Source organism: Ursus americanus, chromosome X (assembly GCF_024610735.1).
Source record: "Ursus americanus isolate L20-20 chromosome X, mUrsAme1.1.p, whole genome shotgun sequence".
Taxonomy (NCBI): Eukaryota; Metazoa; Chordata; class Mammalia; order Carnivora; family Ursidae; genus Ursus; species Ursus americanus.
The window spans coordinates 34,842,695-34,854,459 of NC_142164.1; the positions used below are offsets into that span (position 1 = coordinate 34,842,695).

Sequence of the window (11,765 nt, forward strand, 5' to 3'; positions counted from 1 at the left end):
AGAAACAGAAAGTAGGAGAGTGGTTTCCAGGGGCTGGAATGAGAAGAAATCAGCAGTTGTTTAATGGGTATAGAGTTTCAGTTTTGCAAGATGAAAAAGTACTGGAGATTAGTTGTACAACAATGTGAATAGACCTAACACTACTGAACTATATATACTTACACATGGTTAAGATGGTAAATTTTATGTTATACATTTTTAGCACAATAAAAATATTTTTAAAAATGCATGAACTAACAAAGAAATAAAGTAGATGTAGCAAAAAAATCAATTGTCTATATCTTTGTGGCTCTATTTCTGTACTTTAGGTTCTGTACCAATAATCTGTGTGTTTATCCTGTCACCAATACCATCATGTCTTGATTACTGTAGCTTTATAGTAAGTCTTGAAATCAGCTCGTGTGAGTCCTCCAACTTTTTCTTCTTTTTCCGAGTTGTTTTGTCTATTTAAGTTTCTTTGCATTTCTACATACATTTTTGAGCCAGCTTTTCTATATCTACAAATATCCTGCTATGATTTTATTGTGATTGAATTGAATCTATAGATTGATTTGGAGAGAACTAAAATGTAACAACATTGAGTCTTTTTATCCATGTTCAGTAATTTTCAGCAAACAGATAAGTGTATTTTGTTAAATTTATGCATAAGTATTTCATGATGTGTGTACTATTATAAATGGCATGGACTTCTAAATTTTGTCTTCCAATTGTTCACTGTCAGCATTTGGAAAAATAACTGATTTTTGTATATTGATCTTGTTTGTAGATTCCTTGGTATTTTCTATTTAGAAAATCATGACATCTATGGATAAAGGCAGATTTATTTCTTCTTTTCCAATTTCTATACTTTTTATTTATCTTTCTTGCCTCATTTCACTCAAGAGGACAAGTACAAAGTTAAATAAGAGGTTAAAGTCGACATCGTTCCCTGATTCCCGATCTTAAGTAAAAAGTATTCAGTTCACCATTAAGTATGTTATTACCTAAGGGGTGTTTTCTTGTTTTGTTTTTAGGTGTCTTTCTTTTTTTTAAATAAATCTTCCGTATCAGGTTGAGTTAAGTTCCCCTCTGATTCCTTGTTTGTGGATAATTCTTAAAATCATGAATTGATGTTGAATTTTATCAAATTCTTCTCCCTGCATTTTTTATATGATTGTATATTTTTTCTTCTTTAATCTGTTATTATGGTGAATCAAATTTATTGATTTTCAGTGATAAATCATCTTTACATTCCTGAGATAAACTTCATTTGGTTCTGATGTATTATCATTTTCATATATTATTGACTTTTATTTGCTAATATTTTGTTTAGGGTTTTGCAACTCTATTTATGATGGATACTGGGCTTCTAATTTTCTTTAACTTTTTTTTCTGATTTTGATATCAGGGTGACGTTGACCTTTTTTCCTGGAAGAGATTGTATAGATTTAGTACTGGTCCTTTTCTTACATGATTGATAGGATCCTCCAGTGGAGCCATCTGGACCTAGAGTCTTCTTTTTGAAAGTTTATTTAGCTATGAATTTAAATTCTTTAATAGATACAGGACTGTCTAGTAACTTATTTCCTCTTGAGCGAGATTTAGTAGTTTGTGTCTTTTAAGAATCGGTTCAATTTAAGTTTTCAGATTTATATGCATATAATTGTCTTTAGTAGTCCCTTAATATCCATTTATGCCTGTTTGTTCTGTAGTGGTAGCCTCTCTTTCATTCTTGATGTTGGCAATCTGTGTCTTCACTCAATTTTTTTTAGCGTTGCTACAGATTCAATTTTCCTGGAATTTTCAAAGGTATAGCTTTTAGTTTCATTGATTTTTCTCAATTGTTTTTGTTTTCATTTTCATTGATTTCTGCTCTTAACTTTACCATTTCCTTCCTCCTGTTTTCTTTTTAAGATTTTATTTATTTATTTGACAGAGAGAGAGACAGCCAGAGAGAAAGGGAACACAAGCAGGGGGAGTGGGAGAGGAAGAAGCAGGCTCCCAGCAGAGAAGGAAGCCCGATGCCTGCTCGATCCCAGGACTCTGGGATCAGGCCCCGAGCCGAAGGTAGTTGCTCAACGACTGAGCCACCCAGGCGCCCCCCTCCTGTTTTCTTTGAATTTAATTCGCTTTACTAGTTTCTTGAGGTGGATGCTTGGAACCTCACTCTGAAACCTTTTTCTTTTCTAAAAGATGCATTTAGTGCCACACACTTCCCTTGAACAGCTACATTAGATGAGTCTCACAAATATTACAATTTCAATTTAATTTAAGGGGTGCCTGGGTGGTTCAGATGGTTAAGCGTCTGCCTTCAGCTCTGGTCATGATCTCAGGGTTCTGGAATCAAGTCCTGAGTTGGACTCCCAGCTCAGTGGGGAGTCTGCTTCTCCCTCTCCCTCCGCCTCCCCCTCCGCCTCTCCCTCTGCTTGTGCTCTCTCTGTCTCGGTCTCTCTCAAATGAATAAATAAAATCTTTAACAAAAATTAATTTAGGTGAAAATATGTTCTAATTTCCCTTGGGTCTTTTCCTTTAATTTACTGGTTATTTAGTAATTTTTTTCCAAATATTGGAGGATTTTCCAGATATTTTATGTCTTTGTTATTACTATCTAGTTTAGTATCATTATGGTCAGCAAATGTACTTCGTATGACTTCCATTCTTTAACAATTTTAAGGTTTGTTTATGGCCCAGAATATGTCCCATGTGCACTTGATAAGATTAATTTAAGCTGGTGATGGTGTTGTTTAGGCTTTCTGTATTCATAGTCATCTCCTTTCTAATTTTTCTATCAATTACTGAAATACCTGTATTGAAGTCACCATATAGACTTGTTGATTTGTCTATTTCCTCTTTCATTTGTATGACTTTCTATCAGGCGTATTTTGAAGATCTGTTGTTAGCTGCATATGCATTTATGTCTTGGTGAACTAATTCTTTCATAATTAGTTTCTTCTTTTTTCCTGGTAATATTTATTGCTCCGAAGTTTACTTTGTCCGATATTACTATAGTCACCACAACATTCTTTCAATTATTTGCATTGCATATTTTTTCCGTCATTTTACTTTATTACTTCAGGCTTTACTTTTTAATAAAAGAAATGAGTCCAATAGCTCCAAGATACAAAATCGACCAGTTTTGAAGTGACTGATGATACCAACACACAAACTGATCCTTCCTCAGGGGAACAGCATCCTCCCTGATGCCCTCCTTGGTCATGATGCAGATCCCAGTGCACCCCCAGTGAAACCATCCCTCTCCACCACAGAAATGAAGACATCTTTCACAAGACGCATGACTCTGTCCAAGGACAGTGGGACATGGTCCATATTCTGCATGTTCTTAAAACCAACCTGGTGGTCAAGCAGGGGCTGTAGCATGGCCCCTGCTGAGCCTCCAGTCTTGAAAGAGTCTCTGCAGTAGGACCCGACCAGGTCAAAGTTGTACACAGCTCCTTTCCCTTCACCCAGTCCCTGGATGATGTTGTAAACATAGTATGGAAAGAAGTGCATCGAATAGAGGATTGTCAAGAGCATTGCAGCAATTGCCCTTGTAATCATGGTCTTGTTATTAGAATGCTTATACATCTTTAGTCTTGCATCAGTCATCTTGGTCAGGGTAAGATAGTCGCCATGAAAACCGCTGCATCCAATGACTGTTTTGTCTGTTAATTTGTAACACTTGGGGCTTTCCCAGGTGTGAATTAAAAATGCTTCACTCCATCGAGTGTCAGAAGCAACAACTGAAAAATCTCCTCCAGTGATTACCAATACCAGTACCTCCATTGAAAGCATAGGGTGAGAAGCACAGCTGCAAAGGGCACCGCGATCGCTTGGCTCCTGCTTCACAGCAAGATGGCTCCATCATTTTACTTTTAACCTATATATGCCTTTATATTTAAAGTGTATTTCTTACAGACAGCATGTATTTGGGACTTGTTTTTTTATCATTTAATTTCCATTTCTGCCTTTTAATTTGTGTGTTTAGAGTTTTAAGACTCAATGTAATTGCTGGCATGATTTGATTTCAATATGACATTATTTGTTGCTGCTTGTCCCCACTGTTTTTGCTCTTCTCTAACCCTTTTCCTGCTTTCTTTGGGGTTAGCTGGATATTTTTTTCTATTCTGTTTCAATTAATATATTGGCTTTTTTGCTGTTTCTCTTTGAATTATATTTTTAATAATTTCAGTAGAAATTACAATATATACACTTAACTTTCACAATCTATTTAGTCTTAGTTTTTTACCACTTTATTTTTGTTTAGATTTTATTTATTTATTTATTTTACAGAGAGAGAGAGAACAAGAGAGACATAGCACGAGTGGGGTGAGGGGCAGAGGGAGAAGCAAGCTCCCCGCTGAGCAAGGAGCCTGATGTGGGGCTTGATCCTGGGACTCCGGGATCATGACCTGAGCCGAAATCAGACACTTAACTGACTGAACCACCCAGCACCAGCATTTTACCACTTTAAACAAAATTCAGAAACCATACAACCATATGGGTCCCTTTAGCATTTTGTATTTTTTGTATGTTTAACATCTATTTACACTGGAAATGCCACCAATGTCACACCTTTGATTTCAATAGCAATACATATTTTAAAGAACTTAGGAGAAAAATAGTCTTTTGTATTTATCCATATATTTACCATTTCTGATGCTCTTCTTTATTCTTGAAAATTCCAGTTTTTCTCTAATGCACATTTCCTTCATCCTGGAGAACCTAGTTTAGCATGTCCTGTAGAACATGTCTACTGTTGACAGAGTCTCTTAGTTTCCCTTTTTCTGAGAATGTCTTTGTTTTCAGCCCTTTAAAGATGTCCCACTGTCTTCTGGTGTCCATGGTTTCTGATGACAAATCCACAGATGTTTGAATCATTGTTTCCATATATACAGACATATATACAAACATGATCCTTAGCTGCTTTAAAGATTTTTAAAAATTTATCTTTGGTTTTCATTAGTTTGATTATGATACGGCTGGGCCTGGTTTTCTCTGAGCTATTCTGTTCGGGTTCACTAATCTTCTTGAATCTGTAAATTTGTGTAAGAAATGTAAGAAGCTTTCAGCTAATATTCCTTAAAATATTTTTTTCTATACCAATCTCTTCTCTCTTTTTGGAACTCTAATGATATGAATGCCAGGCTTTTGTATATTGTCTCACAAGCCCCTGAAACTCTGTTCATTTTGTTCAATCTTCACATCTTTGTTTTGGTATTCTTCAGATTGGATAATATTTATTGACCTATTTTCTTTCTTTTTTAAAAAAAGATTTTATTTATTTATTTGACAGAGAGAGACACAGTGAGAGAGGGAACCCAAGCAGGGGAAGTGGGAGAGGGAGAAGCTTCCTGCTGAGCAGGACCCCGGGATCATGACCTGAGCTGAAAGCAGACGCTTAACGACTGAGCCACCCAGGCACTGCACCCCTGACCTATTTTCTTTCCAGTTTCACTGAGGTATAATTGGCAAACAAAAAATGTATATATTTAAGGTGTATAATGTGATGGTTTGACATACACTGATTACTACAGTCAAGCTAACTAACGCCTATCACTTCACATGGTTACCTTCTTTTTGTTAGCGTGGCAAGAACACTTAAGATCTACTCTCTTAGCAAATTTCAAGTATACAATACAGTCTTATTAACTACAGCCACCATGCTGTAGAATAGATCCCTAGAACTTATTCATGTTATGGCTGAAAGTTTGTACCCTGTGATCAAACTCCCCATCTCTCCCACCCTTCAGTGCCTGGTAACCACTATTCTACTCTCCTGTTTTGAATTTGATTTTTTTAGATTCCACATATAAATGAAATCAAGGGTTCCTGCGTGGCTTAGTGGTTAAGCGCCAGACTCTTGGTTTTGGCTCAGGTCCTGATCTCAGGGTCCTGGGGTCCGGCCCCACATTAAGCTCAATGTTCAGCACAGAGTCTGCTTGTCCCTCTCCCTCTGCTCCTCCCCCCACTCACTCGCACTCTCGCTCTCTCAAATAAATAAATAATGAAGATTTTATTTATTTTATTTATTTATTTGAGAGAGAGCATGCAAGAGGCAGTGGGAGAGGAAGACTCACCACTGAGCAGGGAGCCCAGTGCCGGGCTTAATCCTGGGGATCCAGGATCATGGTGTGTACAGAAGGCAGACACTTAACTGACTGAGCCACCTGGGAACCCCATAAATAAAATCTTTTTTAAAAAAAGTAAATGAAATCATACAGTATTTCTTTTATTGACCTATTTTCTAGTTACTGGTTCTATCCTCTGTCATCTCTAGTCTACTACTGAGCCCAGATGGTAATTTTTTCATTTGAAATGTTGTAGTTTTTAGTTCTAAATTTTCCATATGGTTCTTTTTTATATACTTTTTATTTCTCTGCTGAGAATATCTACCCAATCATTTCAAGTGTTTTTTCCTCAACTTCATGGATCAGAGGTATAATTGATGTTTTAAATACTTTGTCTGATAATTCCAACATCTGGGTTTTCTCAAGGTTCACATTTGGTGATTGTCTTTTCCTTTGAGGATTGGTCATATTTTCCAGGCTCTTAATATGTCTAGTATACATAGTCACTCAGATATCTTGACTATTAGGTTGTTTAGACTCAAGGTCCTGAAACTTCTGTTTTTTTTGGAGAATGTTTTTTTTTTTTTTTTAATCAGGTAATCACCCTATTAGGTTTAGACCATATATTCTGTCTTGCCTTATATGGGTGGCAGGTCAAATCTTAATTTTGAATGTGGAATAGCCATACAATGAATATTTTTCATCCTTAAAAAAGAACAAAATACTCATATATACCATAATATGGATGGACATCAAAAACATTATGTTAAGTGAAAAAAGCCAGATGCAAAAGACCACATATTATATGATTCCATTTATATGAAATGTCCAGAAAACACAAATATACAGAGACAAAAAGTAGATTAGTGGTTTCCGGGGGCTGGAGTTGAGAACAGAGTTTAACAGTTAACAGAAACAAGAGATCTTATGGGGGTGATGGAAATGGTGCTTAATTTCCTTTAAAAATAATTGAATTATAAACTTAGATTAATTGTACATATATAAAGTATACCTCAATAAAGTTGTAAAAAATTAACTCTTATTTTATTTCTTTTTTTTTAAGATTATTTATTTATTTATTTGACAGAGAGACAGCCAGCGAGAGAGGGAACACAAGCAGGGAGAGTGGGAGAGGAAGAAGCAGGCTCACAGCAGAGCAGGGAGCCTGATGCGGGGCTCGATCCCAGGACCCTGGGATCACACCCTGAGCCAAAGGCAGACGCTTAACAACTGAGCCACCCAGGCGCCCCTCTTATTTTATTTCTTTAAGAATTTGCTCTGCTTATTTGGATCTGTCCCGTGCAGGTATTGTTCAGGGTTGATGTGAGACTTGTGTGGATGATTCTAATCTCACTCCAATCCTCAAAGCCTTTGCTCTGCTCATTAGGGTCCACCTTATGCATGCATAGCTCAGAAGTCCAGCTGAGACTTATACAGAATTAAGGGGCCCGTTCTCCAGCATTCTCCCTACCATGATTCCTCCCACACTACCCAGCTTTGTGGTGCTCCTATCCTTTGTTCTTTGAGCCAGAAAGTTCATGAGCTTTCTATCAGAGTTTTAGTTTCCAACACCACCACACTGCTATGTGACTGGTACCCATTCTACCACAAAGCAGCACAAGGGGAAAAAATGGAAACTCACCCCATGCAGGTCACTTCTCCAAGTTTTGACTCCACTCCATAACCTTACTGCTTCTGTTAACTTTTTAAAGTCCTCAAATAGCAGTTTTTGTATTTTTCCATATTTTTCTGTTGTAATCAGCCAGAAGGATGGGCTGTAGTCATCTCACATAGCCACAGCAGAACTACAACTATGACAGATCTAGTTTTCAATCCTAGCTCTACCACTCACTAGCTGTATGACATCAGACAAATCATCGAATTTCTCTGAGGCTATTTTATTTTTATCTATAACTGAAAGTCTTTTTTTACTCAAAAAATGATAGAAAAATGTAGAAGGGAAGGCTTCTTAAATATAATTCTATTATCAGTAGCTACCAGAGGACAGACTCCCCTTGCCTAAATGTATTTCTTCAGTTTCTGAAAAGTAACACTCACTATACTTTATGTAATGATTTGTTTAATCTATCTTCTCTACTAGAATAGAAGTTCTATGAGGTCAGGAACTGTGTTTTCCTCATTTATGGCTGTATCTCCACAACACATTCCACAGAATAGCTACTCACTATTCATCTAGTCCACGAAGATCCCTGTGGACAGTCAGTCCACTTAACACCCTACATTTATAGGTCTTAATCTAAACACCTGCGGCATTCACCTTCACTTCACTCCACCCACTCACAGCCATGGAAGCCCCTCTAGACCTTGCCATCACCAGAACTGCTGTACATCAGAAATTCTTAATTCCAATATCCTATTCTCTGACCTCTATCCCTTATGCTTCCAGCAACCCTTTACCTTCCAGCTTCACTCTCAGTATACATACTCTTGACCTCATAGTGACTTGTTCTTTTTTTTCCCCAGTCTTTTTGTAGATGGCTTTATGTAGCCCCTTCAATGCTATGAAACAACCTTGGACAAATTTCTCAGGATGCTTCTCTGTTTCCTTTGGGCTCCATTTGCAAGTCATGTGCATACAACATGTCTCTGTAGTTATTTTATGTATGAGGGATACATAAATGTAATCCATTTAGATCGTTCCTACCTTTGCTTGAAGAACTATACGCTTAGTGTACTATATAAAGGGCCAAGCTCTGAAAAGCCATGTTAGGCTATTGTAACCTGACAAAACTCCATTTCTTCAAAAACTGATTCTCATTATGGAAGATTTTCTCTTACACCATATATACTCTCCACATACTCATTATTCATTGAAATGATTTCTAGTTTCATGAAAAACATTATCTTATAATTACATAGACTTCTTGCTTTTTTTAAAAAAAGGCATGGTGGAAAGATAATGTTTTTGAATAAGTAATTTTCACTCAGTCATTAGAAACAAATATTTTTATGCATCTAGACAGATCAATATAGCCTATCTTTTAATTCTGGGTTGGTGTTTGGGAATAAATTCCTCACAATTAATCTCATTAACCTACGGCACTGGCAGGTTTGCAAGTGATTTATATTAGTTGGGATAAATTTACATGTCCTTCTACTTTCTTGTGTTAATGAAATTTTTACATACTTTTTCTTTTTTTAAAGATTTTATTTAGGGGGCGCCTGGGTGGCTCAGTCGGTTGAACGTCCAACTCTTGATTTCAGCCCGGGTCATGCTCTCAGGGTCGTGAGATCGAGCCCCACGTCCAGCTCCGTGCTCAGTTCCGAATCTGCTTGAGATTCTCTCTCTCTCCCTCTAGACCCTCTGCCCCTCCCCCTGCTCATGGCGCATGCTCTCTCTAAATAAATACATGAGATCTTTAAAAAAAAAATAAATAAAGATTTTATTTATTTATTTGAGATATCATGAGTGAGAGAGAGAAAGAACATCAGCAGGGGGAGGGGCAAAAGGAGACGCAGGCTCCCCGCTGAGCAGGGAGCTTGACATGGGGCTCTATCCCCAGACTCCAAGATCATGACCTGTGCCGAAGGCAGACAGTTAACTCTCTGAGCCACCCAAGCACCCTTTACATGCTTTTTTCTTTTTTTCCTTAAACCATCTCTGTGCTTAAAAATAGCAATTTTTATGGTGATTTTGAATCATGAATTCTAGTGAATGATAAATTCTTCTTTGGGGAGGGTGTGGCTCTCTGAGGTGTAGTGAATGAAGGGGAGAGAGAGAATGGGGAAAGATACTTACTTCTGCTTATTGGTAAAGCAAAAGCGACCCTGTTTTCCCTAAGCCTCGATCTATTCTTGAGCTGAAACCTCTTCTGGTTCTCGTTCCCTCATCATTCTTAGCCTGCTAGAAAATACTGAATCTTGTTTATCCTAGCCCTAGAACCATTTGGTTTCTTAGGAAATAGATCACAAATGTCATCTACCCAAGACAAAATCTACATATATTTAATATATACTTGGGCACCCTCAAAGGGCACCAGTCGATGACCACTGAGATATCACTTAATTAGCATTCACATCATACACGCACTGCCACACTACCAACTCAGGCCATAGTACGTGATTTTAAAAGCTGAAAATGATAGAACTGAGAGCAGACAGAGATAATATAATCCACCCCCTCATATATTTTACAGATGGGGAAACGAAGCACCTGAAAGGTTAATTGACATGCCCAAGGTCACACAGCTATATCATTGTCTGAAATTGTACACTCATTCTCTACCAGTAGAACATTTTGTGATGTAATATGCTCGGCTAACCATTGTCCCTGCAGTCCCATAATGATGTGTCCTCTTTCATCCTCATTGTAGAAAATATAAAAATAATCACAAATATCTGTTCATTGTCAGAATGCCCGGTTGGCTGCTTTAGATCATAAGCACAAAATTGCATCCACTTGATGTTTTGCTTTTCATAGCCGCAAAATGCAATTTCATTAGATACCATTGATTCATTTATTCAGCAAAATTTGCAACTGTGTTCTTGAAACTAGAGGCCAAGGGTAATATGGGAAAGGGTGTTGTTGCACACAAAGTAGGAGATGAATTCCTCACTGCCACTGAAGAGCTTTGAAACTAGCTGGAGGAGGGGGCAAAATATACAGAAAATGACTTAAGAACAAGGCAAAACTGTATGCCTGCAGGTGCAGAGGATTATGCAGACTGATTACGTGAGTGCTGAGATGAACCAGAATAATGGTGAGACCTAAGTCAAATGGGGTTAATTAGGCAATTTCCTGGGAAAGGTGAGTTTCATGCAAGATTATGAAAGTAATTGAAATACTGTGGCATTGAAGAGTGAAGGGCACTCTCTGTGGGGTAATGAAAACAGTGCAAGCATGGGACTAAGGAGCTGAGTAGTGTATAAGGGCAGAAAGGAAATCAGTCTGACCAAAACAAAGGGAGCGATCCTAACTAGACCATAACTAACCAAGAGTGTTGGTTCTTGGGATAAATACGGGAGCCAGTTCTTAGAGGGTAGGGTGAAAGATTTGCATGTTACCTCCTAAGCATTAGGTATCTATCAGTTAATTAAATCAATAGTTATTGAATACCTAGTACGTACCAGGGCTTACCTCAGGCCAGGTGCTATGCGAAGAGCTTTAAACATTGTCTCATGTATCCCTCTCAACAAGATTATCAGTTTTAATATATTTCCCCACTTTGTTTATAAAGAAACTGAGCCTCAGAAGAAATGAATGGCATTCCCAAAGCCACACGGCTAGCAAAAAGTAGAGACTCAGACCCAGAACTTCTGTCTCTACAGCTCCCACTTATAACACTAAAGCTATAGGCATTCCCTATAGGTTTTTGAGCAAGAGAAGAATATAATGAAAATACTATTGGTAAGAGATTATCCCAGCAGTTATGTGAAGAATGAACAGAAAAGCAAAGTTCATAATTTTTAAATGGCTCACATGAAAGACTATCAATTTAGTAGCAATTAATATTAAAGTACATAGTTTCCCCACTGAATTTTTTAAAAATCATATATATGAGTGCTCTGATGTGAAAGGAGAAAGATTAAAACTTAATAGCACCAGTTTCCTATTCTCGGCTGTGCTGAACAATGAGAATAATACACACAAATTTCATTCTCTTCCCTGACATTCCAACACTTGATGAGGTTTTATTTATGTATTTTATGCATTTATTTAATTTTAATAGGACATAAAATCCAGGCAAATAATTACTT

The 11,765-nt window shown here is 37.3% G+C and overlaps 1 pseudogene; it reads right to left on the bottom strand.

The window, feature by feature from the left end:
• Positions 1-3,058: 3,058 nt before the first annotated feature.
• Positions 3,059-10,913, bottom strand: LOC123778883 (proteasome subunit beta type-1 pseudogene; annotated as a pseudogene).
• Between the last annotated feature and the right edge of the window lie 852 nt (positions 10,914-11,765).